We start from the raw sequence: 6,228 nt of genomic DNA, 5'->3' as shown, positions 1-6,228 counted from the left end.
GCTCCGAGCCCTCGCCCACACTGGGGCCTTTCTTGTCTCTACACCCTTTCTGGGCTTCTCCCGCGCTCCCACCTGCACTGGGGCCTAGCCTTGTGATTCCCACCTGCACTGGGGCTCCTTTCTTCACGCTCCCCTGACCACACTGGGGCCGGTCTCGCGCTCCTGCCCACACTGGGGCTCAGGCGGCCTCAGTCTTACCTGGTCCCAAGACCCCCTTTCTGGGTCCTACGCCCCACTGGGGCCTTCCACGGTAGGGCTCAGGCAGCCTTGGCCTTACTTGGCCCCCCCCGACCCTCTTTCTGGGTCCTACACCCCCCTGGGGCTTCTTGCCTACGCCTACACTGGGCTCCTCCCAATGCTGCCCACTCTGGGGCCGGGGTCGGGACACCCCAAAACTCAGTGCCCTCTCCAGCATCAGGAACCCCTCCACTACTGGGGAGCTCCCATGAGGCCTCCACCAACCCCTACAGCCTCACCCGGTCCTCCGGTGTTACACAACAACAAACAACAAATACAAAGCCCCTGGCTATAACGTAAATTCCCAGCCAACCTAGCTATCCTCCATACATATCCCTAACAGGGTTTTCTCCACCCAGTATCATCATACAGACGTTGCTCAGGCCATCAGCCTTCCCTGCTATGCCTGCCCTGCTTGCTCCAGCAGAGCACCAAGCCTCCATGGCTGCCAGAGGGGAACTGCCCTTCCGGCCTCAGCCTGGCTGTTTATAAAGACCAGGCCCTGCCCCCTTCCAGTCAGCTGACCAGACCAGTTGCCCCGGCAACCTGCACCTGTGCTGCCCTGGTGATTGACAGCTGAGCTCATAATACTGTTGTCAGTAGCAGGCACCTTAGTGCCCTGCTACAACCCTACTCACAGAGCTGTTTCTCTGTGGTTGTCAAGGGTTATCCTCATGGCTCCAACCACATAAGAGGAGTTTTCACTCCTCCCTTTTCATCCCCTTTGGACATTAAAGAAGGACTTTTTTATTTTCCTTAATTCCCATAGCCAGTTTGAATTCGGTTTCAGCCATGGCTTTTCTGGTCAGCTCCCTGCTGGTCCAGGCTAGTGCTGCATAATCCTCCTTAGTGGTAGTTTCCAACTTCCATCCCTTGTCAGCTTCTCTTTTCAGATTCAGGAGGTCCATGAGTTCCCTACTGAGCCAAGGGGGCCTCCCAGACCTCTTTGCTATCTTTCCTACAGGCTGGAATGGACTTCCCTTGTGCTTTTAGGATTACATTGTTAAAGAGTGACCACTCATCATGGACTCCCCTCCCTGTCAGATTATGGTCTCTCAGGGCCTTGACAACTAACCTCCTGAGCTTATGAAAGTCACCTTCCCTAAAGTTGAGGATTTCTGCATTACTGACTCTCAATCACTGTCAACAAGCTTCCCTTCAATCCTCAGGTAAATGACTAGATCATCCCCTTTGACTAGATCATTCCCACCACTGAACTCAGTATCAGAGATGTGGCAAGCTAGTGTCAGGGTTTTCCCTGAGGAGGAGGCAAGCTAACACCCAAGCAGATCCAGCAGTGCCTTACCTCTTTTTGACCCATAGACTTCTCAAGTCAGAGTTCATCAATGCAAGTGAGGAAGCTTTGCAACTGATCAGATTTGGATGAATTCTCTTCCCACGATATGTCAGGGTGGCTGAAGTCACCCATGATGACCATGCACCAAGAGTGTGCAGTCTCTGCCAGTTCCCTAGAGAATTCATGGTCAAATTCTTCCTCCTGGTTAGGAGGTCTGTAATAGACTCCTACAATTATATCCCCTTTACCACGTTCTCCCAGTATTCTAACCCAGAGGGTCTCAAGTCACCCTCCTTGGGTGCCAATCTCTGTTTGTAGGGAAGTGTACTACTTCTTCACATAGAAAGCTGCACCCACACCCTTCCTTGCAACACGGTCGCTCCTGTATGAGGTATAGCCATCAATACCTGTGGTCCAGTCATAGGTGGAGTTTCACCAGATCTTTGTTTTTCCTACAAGATCATATTCATTTTTGCTTAGCAGAAGGGCCAGTTCCTCTTGTTTGTTCTCCATGCTCCTGGAATTTGTGGGAAGGAAGTTGCAGCATGATTGAGTTGGTGAAATGAATTTAATTGACTTCAATGGGATTTCTATTGGGTCTTTGAAGTCTGTGAAGGAAATTTTTATGTATGCAATTTTGCTGCAGATGCAGAACTTAGGATCATTGGGACATACAGCTGGAAAGGGAATCCTGGCTCATTGTGTACCACAGGCAAACATCATATCCCTTTCGTTAACTAAACAAGTTCCATCTCAAAACTAGTTAGGCTATAAATCACATAGAGGTATAAATCAGGCTCAGTTGCAGGAGAAGCAGGGAGTGGTGGTGGCTGTCACAAATGGTTTAAGGCAGCGTGGTAACTGGGATAAAAACATGTGGTTGGATCCAGATTCCCTGGACCCTAGTGGAGGCACAGATCAATGTAAAGATGCAAAAGCTTTGAGTCCTTATGTTCTTTGAGAAAGGATTTGCATGATGTGAAGAAAAAGATGGAACGGTGTCCTATGTCTTCAGTAGTGACACAGCAGATTATAAAAATGGAATGAGCTCCAGATGTGGGGGGAGTAGGAAATGGTAATGCACTAGATCAGCAGCAGTCCAGGGTAGAAAAGACTGTCACTGTAACTTCTCCATTAGCACCAGAACAGGTAAGAGCAGCAGCTATGAATTTAGGTCCATTGAACAAGGATACAGTGAATTGCAGAGTGTTTGCATCGGAGAGGATGGACTCTTCTTGATTGTCAAGCTGTAGCTCAAGCTAACTGTAATTCAGAGTACTGGTCAGTGATTAAGGCATCCATGGATGATGGGCAGCTAGCTGGAGATGGCTTATACAGGTGGACTAGGAGAATTTTGACTGCACTTTTAGGTGCTTGGATTGTGTCCCGGTTGTACTTTATGGAAGTGCAGAAACCTGGAGAAGGCCCTGAAGCTTATATCCCAAGGAAACAGTTGTTAGGGTGTGCATTAGGTTTGATTCCTCATCTAGGAAATGGTGATTATAACTTTCATGATTTGGGATTTAAAACCACCCTAACAGAAAAGTTGGCTACACTGGTGAAAGTTATATTAGGACCTGTTGATGATGCTATGTAGTGGCCTGAGTTGAGGACTTGAATTCAAAAGGTGGGAATAATAATCAGAGAGACCAGTCCTAAAAAGTAGGTACTGAATAAGGGTGACAGATGAGAACTAATACAGGCTGTTACTAAATGTAACAATGGACCACCTTTTTGGAAGTTTGACCCTCCTCGGTACAAGATGGGATTCAGGGAAAGAGGTGCAAGTAGAGGTTGAGGACACAGAGGTAGGATGGAATATGGAATCCACAGAGAGGGTCAGAATGAGGAAGGTCATGATTCCTTCTGGACAGAGGTCTGGAAGAGATTGATGTCTATGGGAGAAGACAGAGACAAGTGGAATGGGGCTCCCACTAATGCACTGGTGAGGAGATTGGTAGACCTCTTTCAGACAGAAGAGCTAATGGAAGGAGCAGAGCCCACATCAGTCGGTTCAGCCTTCAGTGCCTCCTGACCCACAATAGAGCTGCCCCATTGCCAAATGCCCAGAGGGCTAGTAGGATAAGTCTGCTTTGACTACTGGGGGTGCCCAAACATTCAGGTTTAAGTGGGAGACAGGGGGGATGTGAAAACCCCCAAATCCTGATACTGGAGAGTTGGAGAACTCACTGGCAACCCAACCTATTGTGACTCAAATAGGAGAATATTTACTTCTGGATAAATATGGGATACAGAAAGATAAGCCAGGAGGAGACAGTTTGAATGGAATTTTAGGAATGACTGCTTTGCAGCAGGGAGGAATACTGTTGAATTTAGCTAATGGGTGTCTGTGGAAACAGCCAGTAGAGGAAAATAGTGTGTTGATTTCTGCAGTGCATTGTTGTGCAGCTATCAAAGCTCCTGCTGTAACTGATGAAGTTGATCAGGATGAGTGTATCCAGGCTTTTCCTAGGTTTGGGCAAAGTATAAGTTAAAATGTGGTAAGATACGGGCTTCTGTCTTGATTAAGGGGCAATATAAATATCCATCAGAGGCTGAAATGGTATTACAACCCACAATAGTTTGTTGAGTCAGGAAGTGATACCTAGTATCAGACACCTAGTGTTTGCAATTTCCTGATTTGTACTGTTCTAAAAACAGATGGGAAAACCTGGAGACTAACAATAGACTTCAGAGCATTGAATGCAGTGACTCCTGTCACAGCTTCTGTTGTGGCAAAATACCTGGAAATTCTAGGAGCCATAGCACGAGGGGCAAAATGGTTTTCAGTACTGGACTTGGCTAACACATTTTTTGCCATTCTCTTGGCACAGGGATGCTGGTACAAATTTAGATTCATATTCAGGGGATGACAGTATTGTTTTACTCGAGTACCCCAAGGATTTCATGATGCCCCAGCGATATGCTATGCACATGTGGTAAGGATGTGGGACAAGCTTTCTCCAGATAACCATAGTTGTGTGTTGTCATACATAGATGACATACTGGTACATGAAGGTGATAAAAAACAAGTAGTGAAAGTTGTTAGACCCTGACTCCATGTGGCACCCAATGACTAGGGAAATGATGATCCAATTGCTTATGGATCCTTTTACGCATTAGCCAGAGCAAGCAGGGAGCAAACACCAGCATACATTGCTTGCAACAGCTTTATTCAGAATGGAGACAGCTTCAGGTAAAGGTCCCTCACAGACACACAGCCCATGAACCAGTGGACTTCCACTGAAAATTAGTTCTTTTTACATTTTATACACCTTGGTTCATACTCATTAACATTTACCCCACCTATAACCCTCCTTTAGTTCCACCCATGTCTCCTCCCATCTCAAGTTCCACCTCTATTTACTGTTCGCTTCATTAGCATGGTATTGCCTATGCATTTAATTCATTTACTTGCCTCTCTGCTAGGAGGGCATGCCTAAGGCTTTGACACTGTCTTCTCCTGGTCAGTTGTGGTTTCTTGACAGTTCTTTCTGGTTATTTGCTGATTTCAGCACTGTATCCAAGGCCATACTTCTGCTTTGTCCCCTAATGATAGCTGTTGGTCTGTATCCTATTCTTACACAACACATCATAAACTTTTCACCATATCTTTTTGTTAGGAAACTTGTTGCTTAAGCATTTGCAAAGTTCATCACCTTTTTAATATATCATCCTGCCTAGTGACCAGCAGCTTTTTGCTGAGATGCAGCAAAAAGCTTTTGTTCAGCTGCACACCACAATCAAAATATTGTCACCCTAACAAAAGTGACAAGGGAAGTGTTGAGGAAATAGGATTCAGGGTTAATAGAAAAAAGTCACAGATAGTAGTCAAGAAGGTGAAGTACCTAGGAGTTATACTGGGACAGGATGGGAAAACTCCAGATAGACAGTGAGTAGAGCTGATAGGCAAATTGCCAGCTCCAACAGACTTATCATCCCTGAAGGCATCATTGGGAACACTGAATTTCTCATGGACTTTATTTCCATGTTTGCTGAGAAAAGTTATCCTCTTGTTAAGCTACTGAAAAAGGGTATCAGTGGGAATGGGGCCCAGAGAAACAAGCAGCTTTAATTTAGTTAAAAACAGATCTGGTGCAAGATTAGTCTTGCTTGACCAATCTCATTTCCTTCTACGAACAGGTGACCTATCATCTGGACAAGGGAGAAGAGATTGATGTTATATATCTTAACTTCAAAAAAGCCTTCGATCTGGTATCCCATGATCACCTCTTGGTGAAACTGGCCAATCCGCTGTCTGGGAAATTGGCTCCATGGTCAGACCCAGAGGGTAGTAATTGATGGAAGTCAATCATCATGGTGTCCTGTGACCAGTGGGGTCTCCGAAGGCTCTGTCCTTGGACCCATATTTTCAACATCTTCATTAATGATGTGGACATTGGAGTCAGGAGTGGACTGGCCAAGTTCGCCGATGACACCAAAATTTGGGTCAAAGCATCCACACCAGAAGACAGGCGGGTGAACCAGGCTGACCTGGACAGGCTCAGCAAATGGGCAGACGAGAACCTGATGGTGTTTAACACCAAAAAATGCAAGGTTCTCCACCTTGGGAAGAAAAACCTGCAGCATCCTTATAGGCTTGGCAGTGCTACGCTGGCTAGCACTATGGATGAAAGGGAATTTGGGGGTCATCATTGACCACAAGATGAACATGAGCCTGCAACGTGATGCTG

Source organism: Gavialis gangeticus, unplaced genomic scaffold (genome assembly GCF_001723915.1).
Source record: "Gavialis gangeticus isolate Ggan-Ray unplaced genomic scaffold, GavGan_comp1, whole genome shotgun sequence".
In the NCBI taxonomy this organism is placed as follows: Eukaryota; Metazoa; Chordata; order Crocodylia; family Gavialidae; genus Gavialis; species Gavialis gangeticus.
This window is presented reverse-complemented; position numbering follows the sequence as displayed.